Genomic DNA, 24130 nt, shown 5'->3' on the forward strand with positions numbered 1-24130 from the left:
ACCGTTCTTTCTGTTTGTTCACCTCTGGGGAAAATGCACTCAACTCCACAAGATACAGATGCTTTATGAATAGTAGACAGCTCTGCAGGCTACCATTTTAGTGGCAACTCTTAGTTACGTGGCCAGTAACAAAAGTTTTATTGACCCTTTCTTCTCAAGTGTTCTTGTTTGCCCCTGTCCAACAGAGATTTGGCTCTCATTTGCTTTTCGTCTAGTGTAGTACTTGCCAATGAGGGTGCGCATTTCCATGCCGCTTCGGTGCTGATGGTATTCTTAAGCAAATACGTTTGTTGTGCCTCCTTATGCAAATACATGTTCTGTGCCTAGCAATAATATCAAGATTTGTGAGAGAACAACCTTTCGAATTTGGCTTTTGTTAATTCATATTTGCTTTTTTGTTAAATAAGGCTCTCAGAGAAAAGACCTTTCAATACCTGTGCAGAAGAGTGCCTGCGTTCTCTGCCTGTCTGTGTGAATCTCAGTGAATCTGAGTCATAACTTTGTATCTGAGTTGGTGACATTCATCTGCATGAGCCCTGGTCAACCACACCTCCCTCCAAATGGAATTATTGTCCCAGAGGGATTTAAATAATATAGAATGCATTTTGACTGAGATGCACGTACTTTTGCATTAAGCCCTTTATTGTTATTTTTAATAATTCATCCAGTCTTAAGCTGGAGTCATGTTATTATGTAATGCATTTAATGGGTACAGTTCTGCTCATCACTTAATCTGATTGTTGCACTGTTTCCTGTGAGGGGTGTTAAGGGAAGGAATGACTCTTCCGTGTGAGGTAGTGCCACCTTGGGACATTATTTTGTTGTGGCTCCAGGAAGTCTTAGGAATGGTTGCAGTAGTGAGCGCAAGTCACCTGTGCTCACTGGATGAGCACGGAAATGCTGTAAGGTAATGAAAAGTTAATGGAGAATGAACACCTTGTAAACATAATCCCCTCCTTTTGTAACTAATGACCTGCTAAGTTCAGGCAACACATATTAATAATATTCTAGCTGGAGTTGAACAATTCAAAGCTGGTAAAGAAGGGGTAATAAAGGATTTGGGATGGACTAACCATTTAGCTCTGAAGGAAATAAGCTGCTTTGCATGACAGGTTTCCTAATCCCCTTTGAAAGAGGAAGCTGAAGCAAAGAGAGGTTAAGTCTGTGCTCCCAGGCATGTGGGCCATCAGCACCAGAGCTGGGGTCTGGGGTCCAAACCCAGACCTCTGTGACAGCGCAGCTGGCGATCTTAACCCCTCCATGGCACTGTCTCTCCCCTGGAAGAAGGCAGTCTGTGCCACAACAAGTAACACAGACTATTATTGACAAGGGGAGACGAATTCAGATCTAAAAGGTAAATTAACACGTGAGGTTTTATCAGGCCGGCAGTTCATTTAATAGGAACGTACCAAGGGCCTAGCATATAGAAAGCACTGTGCTGTGTGTTAGAGAGGATATCAAGATCACCAATTGTTAGAGCTTGTAAACTATATATAAAAATAACTTTTACACAAGACAGAATTCATTCACTTAGCAGACAATTATGTGACACCTGTGGTGTGCCAGGACTGGTCTGGACACTACAAATCATTTACCTACTTGTCAATTCATCCTAAACTTTGATTGCCTCCCATGTGCCAGGCAGTGTTCTAGATGCTGGGAATATAGTTGAGAACAAAGCAGGCAAAGTCTGGATTCTTACTGAGTGTTCATTTTAGTGGGAAGGAGACAGACAACTAAGCAAGTAAAGACCTGCTCTGCAGAGAATTGAAGGAGGAGGGTGTGCAGAAAGGAACGGGGTGGCTTCGTTAGATTGCAAAGGTAAGTACGACTCGATCTTTGCCCCAGAGGAGACAGACCTGTACACAGTCGGCTGCAGTGTGATTCACTGTGTGCAAGGACTGACGTATGAACAAAAAGCTTGGGTGAGGCCGACTGTGAAGGCCCTTGTTTGTATTCTCATGCGAGATGGAGAGGTGACTGTGAGCAGACTGCTGACCAGGATGGAGGTGTGTTTAGGATGGTAATTGTGGAGCAATCTGAAATAGGGGCTAGACAGGGGACAGACTGATGCTAGGTTGTGGTGATTCTCTCTGGAACTACAGCCCTAGACAAGTGCAGGGGGCAGGAGAGAGGAGGAGGTGTCACTTCTCACTGAGAGACCTGGGAAGGCTTCTGGAAGGAGGTGCCATTTGAACTTGGTCTTTCAACCTGCAGAGATGAAGGGGAGGGCAACTCGTGGTTAGGGTACCATGAACAAAAGAGGGAAGGTGCAGCCTATTTTGGGAGTGGCTACACTTGTGGACTGACTGCAGCATAGGCTAGTTGAGAGGGAAAGCCATGAGGGGTAGGTGTGATGAACCGGGATGCTTCAGGTGAGCAGAGGGAAACTGTAGAAGGTGTTTTAGTAGACTGACATAATCACAGCCGTAGGAATATTGTTCTTGCAGTAGCATAAAAGATAAACTGGAGTGGCCCCACAGCGGTGGTGAGGAGATACTTCAGGAGCTGTTGTGATGGCCCTGACTTATTAGGGAGCCGGTCCAGGACAATGGCCGAGAGTTGGATTAGAGATAGTGGGACGGTTGTGCAGGTAGATGGTTGTGTAAGGCTGACTACCCATCAGATGTGGGAAGTTGGGGAGAGGAAGGAGAAAAATCGATTCCAAGAATGTAAGCCTAGATGACTGATAAGATTTCTATGACAAAGTAGGAATGGCAGAAGGAAGGATGTGTTTGAAAGGATAGATTACTTAGATTACTTTGGGATTTCTGGGAACCTTCAGGTAAAAGTGTCAGGTCGTCGTCGGCAGCCGTCCGTCTCGAGAGACGATGGTGTAGCTTCTTAAGTGTCTATCTGCACCGCCGAGAATGGCTGTGCAGTCCAACTCGGGAGTGACACGGTATCTGTCTCCTCCCGTGTTGAATCGACATCTGAATCGACATCTTGTGATGACGCTGGAGTGTCCTCTCCAGTGAAGCTGAAGCTACAGAGCCTGGGCAGGGTGATATGGAGGGTCTGCTGTTGCCCATGCAGCAGACCCCCCCTCTCTTCGCAGCTGAAGGGTCCAAGGGAAAGACGGAGTCAATACAGCTTGGCTTCAGGTGCGCCGCAGGAGTTGCCCGTGTTGACTACAACGTCAAACTGCCTTAGGGACTCCGGCTCCGGATTTTCTGTCGGGGTTTACTCCCTTAGCCTTTCCCCTCAAGAGGTATGCCGCAAGGCAGCAGAGGTTTTTTGGAGTCAGAGTTTTCCTTCTCTGATGTGCCCTGACTGGAAGATCGAACCAGCGACACTTAGCTCGCAGGCCAACGCTCAATCCACTGAGCCAAACCAGCCAGGGCAAAAGTGTCAGGTAAGTAAATGGAAATAAGAATTTAGCTCTGGGTTTGAATATATAGACTGGGGTGGTAATTAAGCTGGCCCAGGTGTGCCAGAGACTGACTTGTTCGAAGAAAGGAGGCAGGGATGGAAACTTAGAAACATTGCAATTTTGGCTCTTTATTGTTATTTGTGTCCTTGTACTTTACTGCTAATACTTTATTAATGAAACTACACCCATTGGACTTTCAGCTAGCCCTTCATTCCCAGCTCCATTCATGATGTTGCTTGAAAAATTATGCACCTGGGCCATATTATCTTGACTCCATGTAGAGTTCAGTTTTAATCAGGGACAACATAAACAGCTTTGTGACCTCATTTGCTGTTGGGATGTTACTGGGAAATTTTCCTGTCACATCTTTCAGTGTCTCCTAGAGCAGCTGTGCCATAGTCAATGACAGTAAACAGCTTTGCTTCCTTGGAGGAGTGCAAATGTTTGTTCCTTGTGGAAAACCACTAATCACATTTACTTTTTTCACCTTGGCTGCTAGGAAGCACAGAATCAAATTCTCTACTCAACTGTAGTAACTGTATCGGACTCAAATAGGTCTCCATATTTAAGTTCTATTCCAATATCTCTTATCCCAGCCCCAGCCTTCATTTTCTTCTCTAATTTATACTTTCTTTGGTCATGATTTTTAATTTTCTTTCTCTTAATACACACATTTTTCTTAAGCCACCCTCAAATTCTTTGTAGAATGAGATGAGGGCTAAATAAATAATGCCAATATGCTGTTTACTATTTGAACGAGATATACTTAGACTGTTATAAATCAATACATTAATATAAGAACATCAGTACATACATATAAGGACATATTTTAAATGTATGTGTTCTTTGTTCTCTATGAACTTTGTCTTCAACAATAATTTTTAGGCAAATGTTATGTATAATCACAGACTATAAAACTAAATGAAAAATGATGCAACAGTGATAACCAAGTTCATGAGTAAATATCCGCATTCACTAAGTCTACTCTGCCTCTTGATCAGTTATTCTTTCCCAGGTATACGAATCTTTGCAATAAGAATTGGAAGTTTTTGGTTAGTCATTCATAAATTTTTGTAGTCCATTTGGAAACTTGGAGTGGTTATTGCTAATGGTCTGGAGCAGATCAATGGAATTTGAGCAGTGTGATCTAGTAATGCTTTTATTTCTTATCAATGTATGCAAATCCTGCCTCAGAAGAGTGTGTGGTGTTTGGGAGAGTTCACTGTTGAGCAATGAATAGGTCACCAGTGAGGTGAAAAGAATTGGCCTCTTACCACGGATCATTCCTAGATTCTCTTGTCCAAAGAAAGACCTTTTCTCTTTCATGCTATAGAAGGAAACTTTTGCTTTCAGTGACCAGGTGAAGAACCAGATTCCTTTATAACAAAAATATTTTGAATTAAAATAGCCAAATAATTTAAAGGGATATCTGTGATTATTGAATTTGACTTACATAGCCTCCAGTAGAAAATTTCCCCCAGTTTTAAACTTGACAGAGTATCGTCCTTCCCTCAGACCACTCTGTTCTTAGAAAGTAGGAAGACTGCAAACCTGTGCTGATAAAAGTATAAGTGGTACAGAAAACTAGAATCAAATGAATGTCAAATGACATATTTTTAGTAACTTTTTTTTAAAAAACAGTAATTTTTATATGTCATTTTTGTTTGTTATAGGCTGATTACCTACTTTATTTACATGAAGTATCAAATATTGATATCAAAATATCTTTGTGACTCCATTTGTATAAGGATAAATAAATTTACTTAATGGTAGAGCTGAGGCCTGCCCTTCTTCTGCCTGGTGTCCATGTTAACTTTCTTGGTTTTCATTAGAGCTTCTCAGCCCTACTCAAACTTACCATTGTGTATTATTAAAAAAATCCTTAGGGTGTTTATTACATTTAATGGACTCTTCTATCAGGAGCCATAGGTTGAATTGCTTTCTGATCTCGGAATCCAAAATAGTTGTTCTTTCTCTGAGCAACTGGTTTATTTTTACCCACGGACACTGAATCTTGTAACAGATCATGTTCCCCTCTGCGTGCTAGCTGCCGCAAAGCTCAGAGTCCCTACCCCTGCTTTTCTCCCGCTCCCCCCTTAGCTGTACAGTGCCTCTCTTCTGGCTCTCACTCTCCCTGTGGCTGCAGTGATCGGTACTTACCCTACTAGTTTTAAAGGCTGTTTGAAGATCCTACTAATTTTAAAAGCTGTTTGAATATAAGGATTCTACTAGTTTAAAAATTATTTTATTTATTTTTAGAGAGAGGGAAAGGGACGGAGAAAGAGAGGAAGACAAACATCGATGTGTGGGAGCTACATTGATCGGTTGCCTCTTGCACGCCCCCAACTGGGGACCTGGCCTGCAATCCTGACATGTGCCCTGACTGGGGATTGAACTGGTGACCTTTTGGTTTGCAGGCCAGCCTTCAATCCACTGAGCCATACCACCCAGGGCAGATTCTACTACTTTTAAAAAATATTCCTTACAGTGCTATTGCAGTGACTTGCGCACATTTGGCAATCACCTGATAGCTGGATCGAGTATTATTAGGCCATTCAAAAATGCTTCGTGTTGGGCTCTACGTAGTGATATGGATACGGAGAAAGCAATATGTAGTGTGCCAGTGAAGACTGTGAAATATGCTGAGGGTCAGAGGGATTGTATGTTGGGTAAATATGGCCCGAAGAGTGGGGATGCTCCTCCGGATGAGAAAAGAATGTTGACTATAGGGAACGAACGTGTGCTATTTTCATCTTTGTGTCGTATCTAAATATACTGCTGTATTGTAGTTGGTAGCTTGGCATCTCCTAAGTTTGTTCCAGTAAGAAAGATCAGTTCTCTCATCAGTTTTTTAGGAGAGAAACAATTTAATCAGTGAAGGTTTAGAAGTTGCTTTGAGATCTATGCATACAAATAGTGTAGAAACAACTACTATGTGAAATGGTTGTGAGTTGCAGCCAATGATCCATGTATTCAGCTATTGTTATGTAAGATTAAATTCCACTACAACCAAAGAATGCGGACAGACCCATGCAGTGAATCCTAATAGTATGTGACGAACAGTCAAAACTCTTTAATGGGAAAACCCATTGAAATGCAAATGAATCTAGTTAACCGAAAGCTAAAGATCATCAAACACACAGTAACACTATTTTATAATTACATTTAAAAAATCTATACTTGCTGTATTGAGAAAGGAAAGCTTTGTTTTTTAAAAACGAAAAATAAATTGTGTTTTATCCATTATCACGTTATTGGTAAGCATCATAGTAAACTTTAAATATCATATGCTTAGAAAAATACTAGAGAAAACTTTTTCCCTTGTATTTCTCGCTCCCTTTCCCTCCTCTGAACCAAGTCATAAGATTTGTTCAATTAAAAACAAACAAAAAAGAAGAAACCCTTTCTTACCAGAATTTTATTTAAAAAAGTTTTTGCTTTGGGTCTTGAAAGAGTGACTTTGAAGTAGTCTATAATTGAAAACATATTTTTGAGGATCCTTTATTGAATTAATGCAATCCCAATTATTCAGCATAATATTGATTACATTACCTAGTTTCCAATTTTCTTTACTTCTAAAGCACATTTTCTCCAAATGAAGCTGAACTGGTTTCCTTTGTTAGAGGGGGTGCCATGGATGGCTTTAGAAGCAAGACTGACTCCTCAGAGGGTCGTTGCGAGGATTAAATGAGTTTATTAGTCATGACAAAGATTTAGAAGAGTGTCTGGCGCAAAGTAAGTGCTATGTACAAGTATTTTCTGATTTTATTTATTTATTATTGCTATTATATCACCAAGCTATTTATTTATCTAATTAACAAATAATTTTCATTCCCTCTAATTGAGTTTGAAGCTTTTCTTTATTTTTTAAAATAATTTTTAAAAAATATTTTATTTATTTTTAGAGAGAAGGGAAGGGAGGGAGAAAGAGAGGGAGAGAAATATCAATGTGTCGTTGCCTCTTGCACGCCCTTAACTGGGGACCTGGCCGGTAACCCAGGCATGTGCCCTGACTGGGAATCAAACCAGTGGCCCTTTGGTTCACAGGCCGGTGCTCAGTCCAGTGAGCCTCACAAGCCAGGGTGAAGCTCTTCTGAAGCAACCGAAAAGGCTTTTGTTGTTAAAAGTTACAAGAAAAGCTAGAGAGTTCTGGAACTCCCTGTCAGCCCCCAGCCCTCTTTTACTCTAAGATGACCTTACTTAAATTTTGTGGGCTTCCATTTTCTCATCTAGGATGAGAGATCCATGGTGATGGAGATTGGAATGGTAGGATTTAGAAGTGGAAGGGGCATTCACCAAGTAGTCTACTCTTGGTACTCTTTGGGGGAACTCATCCCTTCTTTAGCTTCTATCAGTTTATTTTTATTTATTTATTTTTGTAGATTAGTACCAGTCTTTATTTTTTCCAAAGTACTATTTAGATACTTATAAACATAATAAATACTTTTTTGTCTATCTCCCTGTTTGAAAGTAAGATTCACAAGGCCAGGGATGTTCATCTTTTTTTTTAATATTGTTGTTTTTTTTTGTTCAAGTGCCTGGTATAGTAGGTGCCAGTAGGGAGTCGGTAAATGTTATTGGATAAATGAATGAATTCTCAATTGCCTAGTGGTCATTTCTATTAATTGGTCACTTCTGACTCTGAAAACAACTGTCTTTCATGATTTCCTTATTTCCGTCAATGGAACTACTTTCATGTGACCAAAAGCAAAATCCCAGAGGAGCTGTCAGCCATACTTGAGACAGTGCCAAGTAGACGAATTGCAAGGGGATTTAGACAGTCAATACCACCAAGGCTTTAGGTGCAGAAGCAGTGACATTTTCATACCAGGAAGGTGGATGTGGATCTTCTCAAGTGGAACCTTCTGAGCTGGACCTGCCAAGGAAATTACTTGGAGTTACCAAAACTTACTACTGAAGTCATAGCTTCCGCTGGGTTAATATTCCTGATGCGCTTCCTTTGTCACATTCGTTCCATCGGAGACTCCTTGTTGCTTCTAAATGAAGTCCCAGCTCTGCAGCTTGGTATCCAGTGAAACCACACAGAACCCGCTAGTTCTAGATCACACTAGTGTCCCTGGTCAGCTCTCTCCCCCCGACGCCTCTTCCTCAGTGGCTCCTACAGCGTTGTCACTCCTGCTTTAAAGCCCCTCTTGTCACACTGTGCTGTTGTTCACCACGGGGTGAGGTTTTCCTCCTTTTTCACTCATCCAAATCTGTCTTTCTTCATCCACCAGGGAAGCTTTCAGCTCTTACATGAAGCCATCTGGATCATGTTTTCGGGCTCACAAATGTTGCATTGTTCTTAAATATTCCATTTGCATATTAATTGCTATCCCTACCTTATGATTACCTTTCTGAGGGAAGGAACTAATGAAATAATGGCATTGGGGGTTAGGGAATGAATCACAAACCATAGCTAAAGCAAAACCTGCCAAACTGGAACGAAATTGACTTAATGTAAGTACATTTCCTAGCCTGTGATAAAATTTTTAAGGGCTTCAGAAAACGCCAAGATTGAGTCCTTCATACCTTTTTTTTTAGCATTAAAATGCCCTTTTAAAAAATTAAATGATGGTGGTAACATCTAATAATAGTTATGGCTTCAAAATAAATTGTCTTTATTTGGAAAAAATAGGAAATTGGCAATTTGCTTGGTCGCGCACGTGTGTGTGTGTGTGTGTGTGTGTGTGTGATTTTACTGGTCTGTGAAATCAGAAAGTCTAGGAAAGACAAGTCTTGCTGGTTGATAATCATGGGAGTTTACATACGCCACCCCTTCACCTTTCACCTGGCGGCCATTCTCTCCCCCCTGCTCAGAAGCAGTGTTCACTTTCCAGGGTCTCAGATCTGGCTTAAGATTCTCATGCTGTGGTTTTGTCACAGAGCGAAAGGGGGTTCTTTCACATGGCGCCTTGGTGTAAAACCCAACAATAGTGTTGAGGAAAACAGGTCTTTATTTATAATATTCCAACCTGGGGAGGGCAGTGAGCACTTCAGCTCAGAGCCCTGTTCTCCCACGGGACCCAGCACTTCCCTTGCTCCCCAAAAGGCTATAAGCCAAAGACATGCCCAGAAGTTCTCCATCCCTTATCTATCAGTCATCTCCTTCAGGATCTGGGGTACGATGTCATCAGCCTCCGCATAACAGTCCAGGAAAACATGTGCTGTGTTGCACTGGATCATGCATGGTTCTCCCTTTGCCCTTTCAAAGCCACATAGTATTCTCCCTTTCCTTTCCAAGCTGCATGGAGTTCTCGCTAAAATGCTGGGTATTTTTAAATCCCTGACTGCGTCCTGTGATGCAGTGGGCGTGGTAACCGGTTCTGACCATTCACAGAACCTTGTGCAGGCTCTCTATGCTCTTTCCTCACTGTTTCAGTGTCAAATTCCTTCCCATCTCCATGGGGTCTTGGAAGAACCAAACCATCTGCATAACTAAGACACTAGCTACTAGCCATAGTCACACAAAGGCATCTTAAAAGCTGTTCCCTTTTTCCCATTCCCCAACCCACAGGCTCTGGGGATTTTTGGAGACCTCCACTCTATAACAGTTTGACTCTGGTCATCTAGCCTGAGAATGCATGAACGTTACCTTTTAAATGTGTAAAAGAACTTCCTTCCATCTCTTGAACTTCAAATAATATTTTTTTCTTTGTATACTACAGATTAATCTAGGCAATGACATTCCATCCCCTTTCTAAGTAAATCAGCTTTATTCATGTCATCAAAAGAGAAATTTTTATGGTTTTTTGATTTTTCAGGCTGATGGAAAAACTCAGTGAGCATACAAAAGACATAAATTTCTTCATTTTCTTTTAAAATCTTAAACCATTTGGTTCTCTTGTTCCACATTGTGAGGCAAGTTAATATTCTTCTTTTTTAAATTGTTCCACAATTTTAAGTTTTCATTGAATACGCTCTATATATACTCTTGGAGTTTGACATTTTAATTATGAGGAGTATTTGATCACATATAATCTTAATAATGCTCAGCAGTACCACATGACTCACGCTTGGGCGGCACGCTGACAGAATGACAGGCAGTGGGGCCAACATTGTGTTTTGCTGAGCTGATGGGTGAAAGGAAAGGCAGGCTCTTCCCATGTTACAGCAGACACAGCGTGATATCTCTTGGTTGCTGTGCACTTCCAGACAGTAGGCATCTGCTGTCTTAGAGTTTACTGGTTGCAAAAAACAGAAGTTTTCAAGTTAACGTAAAATAGAAAAAAACTGAAAAAGTTGGGATTTAACAGCTAGTCTCAGTGATACCAGTACACTCATGAGGGGTTATGGAAGGACACATTGCCTCCTCTTGTGTGCTGCCTTTCTCTGCTTCTCTATTGCCTTCTCTTTCACATGGGCCAGCGTATGTACATACGAGGATACCGCCAGCGCTGACATTACTTTTTGGTTTTAGGCCCATAATATTTTAAAAATATTTCTCTTCAGTGTCATTCTCAAAAAGACAATTTGATTGGTTTTAATTCAGTCTATGGATACATATCCCTGGGATCAGGTGGCTAGCTACCCTGGGTTCAATGACCTGTTGGGATTGGGGTGGGGGAAGGAATTAATGTGATACAGATTGGCAGCTTTTAGTCGCATATTTCACCTCCTGCATTGGTTCTTTGTTTCTTATTTGTTCTTCTCTATTTTGTATCCTTTTGTCTTTTCATTACACACTTTGAGAGATCTCCTTATTGTTACCTTATAGGACTTTCACTGAATCTTTTTCTGGTAATCCTATTTTCAAAAGTATTTACAAAGTTCTTCATTGTTCTCTAGTCATTTTATGTTCCTTGTGTCTCATTCTTGTTTAATGGTTGTAGTATCTTCTTGAATCTCTTTGAATTGTTTTAGAGATACTCTTTAAAGTGCTCTTCTCTTTCCTGAATTAATGGTGTCTTTTTTTAATGTCAGTTTTGTTCTTTTTTACCCTTAACATCACTGATTTTTCTTGTACAATTGGCTGCCTATTTATAATTAAGAATAAAGGACTGGAGTTTCTGTACTATTTTAAAAAGATCTGTAGGTAGAGTGTTTTTGCACTCAGCTGCACCCCTCCCCTGAGTAGGAATTCTGAATTGTGTGTGTATGTGTATGTGTGTGTGTGCTGGGGCGGGGCACTGGGTTGTCTGCTGGCCATTTTGCTTTACTCCAAAAATGCCCTTAAGAGGAGGATTTATTCCTAGGGACCAAAATTCACCTTGGAAACCTTCATAGTCCATCACTCACTCCCTGCTGCTGTACTGGGTTCAGCTCCTTTAAAGATGAACCCCAAATGTTGCGTCTGTCATTACCCTTAGCCAAGCTACCGAAAGGCTCCGGTCCTCCTCCCCACCCTGGGTACCTGTTGACTCCGAGCCCAGGCTCCTACTGTCCTCCGCACTCTGGGTACCTGTTGACGGAGCCCAGAGCTGCCCGGGGCTTCCGTTGAGCAGATTGTCTGCTTGGTGGCCCCTGGGTAGCAGCTTTCCTCTCACTGTTTCATGTGTCGGCACATTCCCATCTCCTGCTCTATTTTCCAGCGATTTGTTGAAATTTCTCATCCATTTAAAGTTTTCTTTCAGCAAACTTTTGAATCTTACGGAATTCTTTGGTTTCCTGTTTTGACGCTTCCGCTGCTTCATCGTTAGGGATTCGGGAGAGCCAACCAGACTGTGGACCATCTTGAAATTAAAACCTCATCAGATTGTTCTTTTAAAAAATAGCATTTGGTTTTTGGCTCTTATTTTACTTTTTAAAAAATGAGAGATATACTCTACACACACATAGATAAGAATATATATCGGTGTATGTGTAATTTAAAGAAAAATAATACAAAGAACATTGGTACCTGCTACATAGCTTGAGAAATAGAATATTATATTTTTTGTATTTTGAGAGCCTGTATGTCCTTTTGTGAGTGTGTCTTCTTCATTCCCTCTGCTTCCTGGGGTAACCACGAGTATTCATTTTCCAGTCATTCCCTTGCTTTTTAAAAACATGAATTTGCATTATGTATATTTATCTCTAAACAATATGTTATCTAATTTTAGCTATTTTTGTTCTTTGGATAAATGGAATCATACAACATGTACTCTTCTGAACCTTGCTATTTTACTCAAGATTGCTTTGAGATTCATCATGTTTATCCATGAAGCTATATGTTATTTATCTGACTGCTCTAGAGCATTGCATTGCAAGAATATACCACACTGAGTTATGTTTTCTACTGCTGATGGACATTTGTGTTGGCATAACTTTTTGCAATCATGAGAAAGGTCAGTGTGTACATAGTTCCTGTTGCACATATGCTAGAGTGTCTCCAATGTATAAACTCAGGAGTGGAAATGTGGAGACACAGAGTATATTATGCATGGTCAGTTTTACTAGGTGATGACAACCGTATGTCAGGGTGATCGTATAGGATAATCTACATGGGAGCGTGAAATTGCCTGTGGCTCAACAACCCTTGGGGTGATTAGATTAAAAAAATTTTTTTGTCTGGTAGGTGTGAAATAATACCTTATTGCGTTTTTTAAAAATTTGAGATGTGATATATGTGTGGTATAATTTACCTTATTGTGACATTGAGTATTGTTTTTCTGATTATGAATGAGGTTAAAAATACATTTTTATATAGCTATTAACCTTTTAAGCTTTCTCTTCTGTGAAAGTTTGCCATATTTTTTACAGTTAATTTTATCTTATTGACTGGTGGTTATTCCTTATATATCCTGGATGTGTGTGTGTGTGTAAAATATGTGACATAATTAAATCTTGTGTGTGTGGGGGCAGTATTCAATTTTCTTCAAATATAATTATGGCACTCTCCTTTTGGTTGTGGCTAATCTTTGACAAAACTGAGAAGTGGGTTTTCCACTTTAAAATTTTTGGACTCTTGCCCTGGTTGGTGTGGCTCAGTGGACTGAGCGCCGGCCTGCAAACCAAATGGTTGCCAGTTCAATTCCCAGTCAGGACACAGGCCTGGGTTGCAGGCTGGGTTGGGAATGCAGGAGAGGCAAACCACACCTCTCTTTCTCTCTCCCTCTCTTTCTGACTCCCTTCCCTTCTCTCTAAAAATAAAGAAAGAAATAAAATCTTTTTAAAACGTTTAAAAAGTTTTTGGACTCTTCCCCCCCTCTTCCCTCCTCCTAATCTGCCCCCATTGTGTAACAGTTTTGGTTGAAAAAGTATCCTCAGAATGTTTTCTTTGGCATGCATGCCATTAAAGTTGGAGCACCTGCTTGTGACGCTTGATGCTGGCAGATCTGTGTCAGTACGGTCAGACCGGGCTGGCCCGCTCCTGGGCTAAGAGAGGAATTAAATTAGGCTCTAGTAGTTTTCTTGGCTCTGGTTAATGCACCTCTGAAATGTAATGTTTTGTAAGTTGACTTGACAAAGTGATAGCTTTAATTACTACTCGTTCTTTTCTCCATTTGACAGACAGTGTACCTGAAAGTTAACTTAACGGACGTTTTCTTTTAGGTGGTGATAGTCCTATAAATCAAAACTTTATGAAATGGTTGAAACAGCAGATTTTATGTTATGTGTATTTCACCACAATCAAAATTAAAAAAAAAAAAGGCTGGAAAGAAAACATTTTGGAAGACTTAGGACTCTAATCAAAGTGCAAAGAGGACACTTTGAGGAGTGTATCTGTTTTTGTGTGTAGAGCAGTCTTTTCAAAAAGTTAGTTACTGATCTATGGTAATTAACAATACCCCTTCTACATAAGCTGCTTACTTTTTGTCATGACTAATATTCTTTGGAGAAGGTTTTAACTTTTTTTTGAGTTTTTGCAAACTTTGGAATGAATTTCAAGGATTATATTTTCATTTACCTCCTGTTCCTGACCGTAGCTCTCCCATCCCCCTTTGCTGCAACCTCAGGGGCTTCCTTTCGTGTCCTCTAATTGCCCTCCTTTTCCTTCCTCAGGGCCTGTCCCTCAGAGTGTTCTCTTCCCTCTGCCTGCCTCCACTTATTTTATTATTTTTAAGAATTGTGGTAAAATGTACATGTTACAGGCTGAATTGTCTACCCCCAAATTCACATGTGGCAGCCCTAAGCTCCAATACCTCAGAACATGACTGTTTGGGGCTGGGGTCTTTGAAGAGCGAATTAAGTGAAAGTGAGGTGGTTTGGGTGGGCCCGGATTCTGTGCCAACGGCATCCTGATGGGAAAAGGGAGTTTGGACACAGGCCGTGGCAGATGGAAGGCCACGCACGTGAAGGCGCAAGGAGAAGAAGGTCACCAACAATCCGTCGGGACAGTTCTCAGAAGAAGGCGGCACCCTGACACCTTACCTTCATCTCATACGTCTGGATTCCAGCATTGGAGAAGATAGATTTCTGTTGTTTAAGCCACCCCGTCTGTGGAACTTGGTTGTGGTAATCCTAGCAAACTCATGTAATACTGAAGATAAAATATACCATTTTCCCTGGTGGCCTTGAGGACATTCACATTGTTGCACAACCATCACCACCATCAATCCCCAGAACTGTTATCATCTTGCCAAACAGACCCCCTGCTCTCCCTGTCCTCAGCCTTTGGAAGTCGCCATTCTACTTTTTGTCTCTACGGATTTGACTGCTCTGGGCACCTCATGTACGTGAAATCGTGCAGTGCTTGTTCTTTTGTGGCTGGCCTATTTCTCTTTGCATAATGTCTCAAGGTACATCCATGTTGTAGCATGTGTCAGCACTGCCTTCCTTTTTATGGCCAAATAATATTCCATTGTATGGATATGCCACATTTTGCACATTTTGTTTATCAGTTCATCCATCGATAGACATTTGTGTTGCTCCTACCTTTTGGGCATTGTGAATAGTGTTACTATGAGTGTGTGCATACAAGTGTCTCTTCAAGAGCCTGCTTTCAATTCCTTTGGGTACATGTCTAGAAGTGGAATTGCTGGATCATATGATAATTCTGTTAATTACTACCTAAGTTTTTGAGGAAGCACCATTCTGTTTTCCATACTGGCTGCATCATTTTACATCCCCAAGGGTTTTGTTATCATCTGTTTTCTTTTGTTTTTGTTTTTTGATAGTAGACATGGAATTACTGGGTATGAAGGCTTTCAATGATAACATAGCGCTCTTTTGATTTTGTTGGTGGAAGGTGATTCTAGAATATGGCATTTCATTATCACTGGGTTAAGTCAAAGGGAATCAGTTATCAAAGGGCTGTGAAGTGCATTCATGTGTCTCTGAATTCAGGTGTTTCACTGTGGAGGGTCGCAGGAGGCATTGAAGTTATTGGTGTGAAAGACTGGCAGCCATTTTTTTTCCTACTCAGTCCAGGAACTTCATTCCTGTATGTAACGTTGAGTCTCCTGGTGTGCCTAATTTTAGGCGTTTCTCACTACAGAGACTCAGTGAAATAGTTCCTTTGCAGAACTCAAGATGCTAGTAAGGTTAGTTTTTTCCTCCAGGGAAAATTTTCGTTTTCCTAACTGTGACAGCTGTGTTTGCATAAAACACTCATGTACCGAACAATTACAGTTTGGTGAAGGGAACAGCATATTAGGCGTATTAGGCTTTAGAAGTCTCAAGAAGAGGCTGAAGTAAAACACAAGAAGCCTGGGAGATGCACAAGTGCTTCCTGAAGGGCATTTTTGAGATCATGAAAGAGTTATATGTTTAACCATAAATGTTGCATTACAGCTGCCTGAAAGATTACAGAGGTAAAGAGGTTGAGCAAAGAATATTTATAAATAGATCCCTTTAGTTTGTGTGTGAAAATGGAAATTTTTGTGTGGATTTATTTATTTTTCCTTGTCTACTTGGGTAGATTTTTCTTTACTCCAACAGCAATTCTAGATGGCTTACAGTGAGTGGCAAAAGAAAAATCATTCTTTAATATGGCTTGGGGCAGACAGAGACATGTGGTCGCATTGGGAGGTCATATTCTAGTCACCCCCCCTACCCCATTTTGCCATTCTAAATTTCGGTTTGTATACATGAAAATTTGACTTGGAAGCAGCTCAGTTTAACAGTCACGAGTTGACAGCATTAAGTAGCATCACAGAACTCAGTATAATTAATTTCACACACACAGCTCATATTTATCTTTGTGCAATTTGTACCCCCACTGGTTTGAGCACTCAAAGTAAATATCATTAAAGCTGTAGAAGCCAAAGCATGTAAGGATGTTCCCCCTATTATTAGCCAGTCTTCAGCATCACTGTAATAATAGCACTTTGTCTAAGAACCCTGAAAACTCTGCCAGTGCTTCATAGGCTTTGTAAGCTGAGACACCCACTGCTGTCAGCCGGGGCGGGCAGGCCATCCCCCAGCACGGATCAGCTACTCCTGCCTCTTACTGTTGACTGAGTTGATCTCTTTGGAATAGTCAAGCTGGATTAGGAGTCCACAGCTAACATCACATTCCTCTCCGTAGGCATGGTACAAGGCACAGGAGTCAATTTCATTGTTTTCTTGAGGTGTGGCACCCTCCCCTCCCAGGTCTGTCCTTTTACTTTGGAACTTCAGAGCTGACTCAGGGAGAAGCCACTTTAACAGCAGGGAGAAGCCACTTTAACAGCAATGGTCAATGGGACCGCATCTCAGTCTTTGTTATTCACATAAAATACAGCACTGCCTCTAAAGGCAAAAAAGCAGAAGGCTGGGTTTACTTTACTGTTAATTAATTGATTGATGAGTTGTGTCCTTTATACTTAACAAATAGATATAAAAAAGTCCGCTGTGTGTTGAGAGAGCTGTGCTAAGCTCTGTGGAGGGCTATAAAACAAATGTACAAATGCAGTTTCTATTAAAGTCATCTAGAGCATAAGGTAGGGACAGGGAGCACAGAGAAGATGCCCCAGCTGGCAGCAGCAAGGACTGCACTGTGTGGTACAGGGCCTACATGCCATGGGACTCTAGGAAAGGGAGTTGGCCATTAAACCTCTCAGAAGAGGAAATAAAGGCAAAGCAAATGAAGAATACCAGGTAGAGAGCTATTGGGTTGGCCAAAAAGTCTGTTACGTCTTTTTCTGTACGATGGCGCTGGTAGTGCTTAGTTGTCTTTAATGTCATTTGAAACAATTTTACTAGAATGTATTGTGACAGCTGTCATAGCAGTGTGCATTTAAAAAATAAAATCAAAATTGGTGAATTTTTGTGCAGCCATTTTAGTAATGAAGACAGAAGAATATATGTAATATTTTCGACATACTATGCTTCATTCCCCTGGCTGGTTTGGCTCAGTGGATTGAGCGTCGGCCTGCGAGCTAAGTGTTGCTGGTTCGATCTTCCAGTCAGGGCACATCAGAGAAGGAAAACTCTGACTCCAAAAAACTTCCGCTGCCTTGCGGCATACCTCTTCAGGGGAAAGGCTAAGGGAGTAAACCCCGACAGAAAATCCGGAGCCGGAGTCCCTAAGGCGGTTTGACGTTGTAGTCAACACCGGCAACTCCTGCGGCGCACCTGAAGCCAAGCTGTATTGACTCCGTCTTTCCCTTGGACCCTTCAGCTGCGAAGAGAGGGGGGGTCTGCTGCATGGGCAACAGCGGACCCTCCATATCACCCTGCCCAGGCTCTGTAGCTTCAGCTTCACTGGAGAGGACACTCCAGCGTCATCGCAAGATGTCGATTCAACACGGGAGGAGACAGATACCGTGTCACTCCCGAGTCGGACTGCACAGCCATTCTCGGCGGTGCAGATAGACTCTTAAGAAGCTACACCATCGTCTCTCGAGACGGACGGCTGCTGACGACGACGACTATGCTTCATTATTTCAAGACAGTTAAAAACACAACAAACGCAAAAAATACATTTGTGCTGTGTATGGAGAAGGTCCTGTGACTGATTGAATGTGTCAAAAGTGTTTTGCAAAGTTTCTTGGTACTATAGATATTTCGGCCAAATAATTCTTTGCTGTGGGGCTGTCTAATGCACTGGAAGATGTTTAGTAGCAGCCCTGGCGTCTACCCACTAGAAGCCACTAGTGGAAGACAGCTGCCATACTCAGAATATCCAAATCAATAAAGTTGTTGGTGAAAATGAAAAATGTGCCTTTTATTTTACAGAAAGAATGTAATGGGCTTTTTGGCGAACCCAATACTTACTGCACAATGACCCCTGACTCCATAAGGGCCTCAGCCCTTTAGAAAATACCCTGACTCTCTGATAGTAGTTAGGTACAGTATTGTTAAAACATAAATAAATATTTTTCATCTGATAATGAAAGTAATAACTTTTTTTTGTAGGGCAGAAAACTTGTAAAAGACACAGAGAAAATAAATCGTCCTTAATCCAGTTACCTACAAATAATCCCCGTTAACATTGTGGAATATGCCCTTAGTCCTTTTTTCCTATGTAAATGACTTTAATTATATTTACTTTGGATTCTCAGACCAGAGGGTGTATAGATTTCATAATGGATAAATTTGAATGCGATTCATACAAGATCGCTGAATTGGTTATTGTGATGATAATTTGATCTCGTCTACCTTTAATTTTGCAGTTGTTTTGAAAATTTTTTGTTATCCTTGAAAAAAATGCCAACTTGTTTTCATTTTAGAGTTCTTGAAAACAGATAATTTTATTTTAAAGAGAATGTTTTCAATAGATAGACTTTTGGGAAATGATAGGAGATGGATATTTTCTTATAAATTTAATAAAAGTTGTGATTGTTTAATTTTATATTGATAAATCTCTGTAATAGGTAAATATCTTTATAGTCTTATAGGGTTGATTGTTTGGTATGTTTTATAGTTATTTTTTTCCAGAAATGATGTATGTTATTAAGAAGGTGTATGTTTATTTCTTAATTATTAGTTACCTCTTTTTATCATTAATGGGATATCTATGTGGGCTAAGTTAGCAAGAAAAGAAAAAGATGAGATGTTAGACAATTTAACTTTTGATATGTGCAAAGCTATAGGTGAATTTAAGATCTTGACCTCTGACAGGTGCATTTGGAGCAAGAAATTGCCTAGGAAATGACCTTCTGCACTTAGGGAAGAGCCTGGCTATTGAAGTATGTTTTCTGATCTGCCACTATTATATTTGCTCTGCCCATTTGTGCCAGACCATGAAAGCTAACAGTGGGATTCTGTGTTTTGAAAGAACCTTATGAATTCTCCATGTTTTGGAAGTTGTTACTGTCCATAAAACTACAAAGGAGAGTATGTGCCCTTTGATTGAGAGGTCTTCACCTTTTTGGAAATTGATGGCTCCATGCTATGGTTTTTATTTTTTTTTTTATTTTTTTTATTTTTTATTTTTATTTTTTCATGCTATGGTTTTTAAAAGGGCATTGTTTTTATATAATGTCTAGCTGCCCTAGTTCTATAATGTCTTTGTTAAAAAAAAAAATTCTGTGTAATTCTGAGACCTTTTGTTTGCAGGGGAAGGGGGGTCACAAACTCAGGGACCGGACAGTTTAATGAGAATATACGACTCTGAGGAGTGATGAAGGCTGTGGCAGGCGAGAACATGCTTACCTCTCTAAAGGCAATGAAAAAAATAAAACAATATATTGTGACAGCTAACCACAAAGTCCAAATCTGGCCTGAAACCTACCAGTTTATGCCTGGTTATGCCAGATACCCCTGTACTAGTAACAGTAGTAGAGTAATAGTCTAATATAGTCAAAACAGCTAACAATTTTTGACAGCTTCTCTGTGCCAGGCACATGCATTATCTCATTCTGTCTCCTCAATAAAGGTAAATACCCTCATTAACCCACTTAGAGGTAAAACTGAAGCTGAGAGCGGGTGTTTGCCCTCAGCGGGGATGGGAAGCAGCACAGTCCAAGCCAGGTTTGTCTGACTCTGGATCTTGAGCTCTGTGATGTGTTTTGATTTCAGGCCTCAGAACTTTGAATTGCATTGGGTAGGAAGAAAATAGTCAGTGGTTAAGCTACTCTGTTGGCACTCCCCGGCTTGGTGACCTTGGAGGAAGCAGCCAAGCCTGGGAGAAAGGGCAGTGTTGTTGGTCCTAGAGGAAGAGGAAACAGCAGGATCAGTCGGCAGCAGTGTGGACAGGCTGGAGAAAAATCTTCACAAGGTGCCTGGGGAGGTGATTCAAGAGAGGAGTAGTTCCTGTGAGGTGCGGAAGGCGTGTGGGGGTTTGGGAGGGTGTGTGCTGCATAGAGAAGTGGAAAACCAGGCGAAATGGAAGTTTGGAGCTTGTGATGTAGGTGTTGGCAGATGAGAGCAACGTCTACAGGGATGTTATATGTTGTTGGTTTAGCAGTGTGTGAGGGACTCTCTAGAGCTGTAGAATGAAGAACTTCAAACGTATGGGGTTTGAGATTTAATCCAGGGCTTCCTGTTACAACACACCTTCAAACTAACTGAGGTTTTCGTCTGGGTAGAGGGCACTGACTTTCCTCCTCTGGCTTTTGCTCAATTATCTCAGCAGGCTCCCCCTCACTCACCCCGGCGGGGGGTGGGGGGAATTTTCTGGGGCAAAGTGGATCTCTATCAGGATCACTGGCATTTCCCGTGGCATTTAGTAGAAAGGGAGTCATAAGGAAAGAATCCTGGCAAACCTTTGGTTGTCGAATTAGCCAGCACCACCAAAATGTTCGGCTGTTAACACGGCACCTTTAAACAAACAAGCCACTGACTTGTTGCACATTGTAGCTCTCAAAGCCCCTCTGTCCAAAGGAATTTAACTCAAGGAAGTGAAAAGTAAAGTCAGGCCACTCCTAACTGGCAGCACGTGAACTTGAACTTCGGGAAACACTGCAGCCTCTGTGAGAGGCCTGTGTGCAGAAACCTCACAGACCCCTAACATTAAAATAAATAAATATATAAATAAAATTGTGTATGTATGTAAAATTAAAGGGCTGTTATCTTGACTACTTTCCCGGAAAAAATGTGACTCTACTACAAGAATATATGAGAAGGTAAGAGTGATGAATAGTTTGCTTTCTGCAGCCTGAAGACTTAAATAGACACTGAAGGAGGAAGCAAACTTAGTTGCAAGAAACCTAATACTGCTGGAAGAAGGGGGAGACATGGGACCAAAAATAGAGCAGGAGTGGAGTCTAGGGAAGCCCTTTTGTTGAATTGTTTCATTGGCTTTAAATGATCGCTTTCCTAGAAGCAACAAGAAAAACTGGTCCAGTTTGTTTTCAGAATTGGAAGAAAATACTTATGTAAGCAGCTCCTGGCTTTGCAACATTTCCATCTGGAATATCATTGAAGAATTTGGCCAGATCTCAAGAGATTTATGTTTAGTAAACAAGATTATCTTCAGCCTCCTATTGTGAAAGAGCAAATGGTTTGGGGTTTAGTTGCTGTTTTTCAGCTTCTTTTAATTGCTTGTTCAAGGTAATACTGCATTAATCTCCGTTATTTATCTCCCGTGTTTGGTCTGTGACAGTGGCTTCTGAAGCAAGAAATCAGAACAGTGGTGGAAGTTAGAATGGTTTAGTGAATAAATGCCCTTGTGGCAGAACTACCAAAACCATACCTATTTTTGAGAGTTGGGCTGGGGAGGGAGGGATGGCTTTGGCATAAACTTGAAACTCAGCTTTTTAAATTTTTCATATTTCAGAAAAGATGCTTTTAATTTTATGGACAGATGAAATAAAGGGAATCTCAAGCCAGCTCTTTTGAATGTTTATGATTTTTCGTGTTTTAAGAGTTTCCTTTTTCTCCTCATATGGGAAGACATTTCATACTGAAATGCTGGATATTTAGTAAAGAATGATATTTCCTTTTGATGTTCGAGGATACATTATTATGAAAATGTGACTACTGATGCGCTTTTTTTTCAAATGTGGAGAAAACGTTAATGCTTTAAATTTAAATTATTTTTATAGGTCTCCTGTTAAATTCTTCTAATTATTAGGTTTAAAATATTTATGTGAGAGAGATAAGCATTTTAGCAAAGAAATGGTAATTTTATTTTGCAAGACAAAAAATACTAATGAAGTGTTTCAGAGCATATAATTTAGGGAAACTGTACAGTATGTATTTCAGATTCAATGCAGATAAAAATAGTTACATCAAGTTAGTATTTTGCTATAGTAACCTCCCCCAACACCTCTTCCTAAACCTTGAGTTAAAGGTCTCTTCCTAAACTGGTTATCTAAATATTTTGAATTTTATATCTTACACACAGTGCAAGCCAAGCAAAAGATAAAATGTATAGGTCACTCTCTCTTTCAGAGTCTATCAGGTATTTTAAATCTTAATTCTTTTTTAAAATTTTCTACTTAATCCCTAGCTGCTATAGCTCAGTGGATTGAGCGTCGGCCTGCGAGCCAAGTGTCGCTGGTTCGATTCCCAGTCAGGGCACATGACTAGGTTGCACGTCAGGTCCCCAGTTTGGGGCGTGAGTGAGAGGCAACCACACAGTGATGTTTCTCTCCCTCTCTCCTTTCCCCCCTCTCTAAAAACAAACAAACAAATAAATAATTAAAAAAACATTTGAATGACTATTAAAAAATTTTCTACTTATTCATTTTTAGGGAGAGAGAAACATTGATTTGTTGCCCCACTTACTTATGCATTCATTGGTTGTGTCTTATATGTGCCCTGACTGGGGATTGAACCTGCAACCTTGCCATATCAGGACAATGCTCTAACCAACTGAGCCGCCTGGCCAGAAGCCCCTTGAATCTAATTCTTAAACTGTTAATGATAGCTTGGCAGCAAGCCATGTACTTGTCATTTTAGATTGTTAGAGTTAAGTCTAGTTCTGTCAAGAACAGGTTTACTAGTCTTTTTTTAATTGCCTGCTTAAAATATCTCATTTCCAAAATCAGCTAAAAAATTTAAGATGGTGATAAATGTGGACTGAGGTCATGTAAGAATTCTGAGCAGATCAGGGATTCACTGACGGAGGGAAATGCAGAGATGAATGGTTTTAGGGCCCTTGTGGAGGATTGCTGAAGCATTTATATCTAGAAGAGTGGAACAGGGTTTAAATTATGTAGTTATATGAAATATATGTGGTATTTATTTGACTCTAGTATGAAGTTCTTTCTTTCTCTTTCTTTCTTTCTTTCTTTCTTTCTTCCTTTCTTCCTTTCTTCCTTTTTCTTTTTCTTTTCTTTTTTGCATTTAAACATGCTGCTAAGTATTAGAAGGTTGAGGAAAAACTGATGAAGATGAGGTGGAGTCTGGAGCAGTCTGGAGGTGTCCCGTGAGTCAAGGGTGTCACCTGCTCAGGGGTGATGCCATTAAAATCTATAACACAGCATAGACGCTAAAAAAGAGGTGAGGTGAAGAGACATTTAGGAAGAGGCAGGAAGAGAAAACATTTCTGTTGAGTGGAATAATGTATACCTGTGCCTTTGGGAATAGGAGAGGCCAAGTTTCCCAGCACATGGTCAGGCTCACTTTGCTGATGTGCCTGGCAGTCTGAAGTGTGGAGTATGTGGCTCTTGTTCTTATGCATATGTAAGGGAATAGATGTGGAAAAGGATGTGGGGGGTGTATGAGCCTCCAGAGATATGTTTAGAGCCACAGCAGCTTGTGTGTGACTTTGCAGTGGGTGGAAGACATAGCAGTTGGGACAATGTAATTGATTGGCCTATCTAGTTGAGTCAAGTCAGAGTAGCCTGACAGGCCCATATCTTCCTCTTGAATCATTCTTCACCTGGAGCACTTGGGAATGGGATTTACTTGTAATGTGTGAAGGTAGGACTGCCCATGAGAAACTCTGGACTTGTGTTATTAGAATCCCCTTCTTGCTTTTTTTCTGCCCTCTTCCTGGGGTGCACGGTGGGTTCACATTTTTCCCTGACAAGACCCAATTTGCTGGAAATATATTTCCGGTTCTGGATCTTTCTTGATTTT

The 24130-nt window shown here is 40.7% G+C and overlaps 1 protein-coding gene across 8 annotated transcripts in view; it reads left to right on the top strand.

Moving 5' to 3' along the window:
- The window catches only part of FHIP1A (FHF complex subunit HOOK interacting protein 1A), a 211280-nt gene that overhangs the window by 17945 nt on the left and 169205 nt on the right, over positions 1-24130 (top strand). The window contains exon 1 of one of the 8 annotated variants that reach the window (XM_090288112.1): positions 20280-20420. The exons of 6 other annotated variants lie outside the window; for them this stretch is intronic. The gene's annotated coding sequence lies outside the window, so the exon portion shown is untranslated. Of the gene's footprint in view, positions 1-20279; positions 20421-21459; positions 21653-24130 lie in introns of those variants that run through there. One more of the 8 variants, XM_090288115.1, reaches the window with a different exon arrangement.

This window comes from Furipterus horrens, unplaced genomic scaffold (genome assembly GCF_987537825.1).
Source record: "Furipterus horrens unplaced genomic scaffold, mFurHor1.1.pri manual_scaffold_10, whole genome shotgun sequence".
Taxonomy (NCBI): domain Eukaryota; kingdom Metazoa; phylum Chordata; class Mammalia; order Chiroptera; family Furipteridae; genus Furipterus; species Furipterus horrens.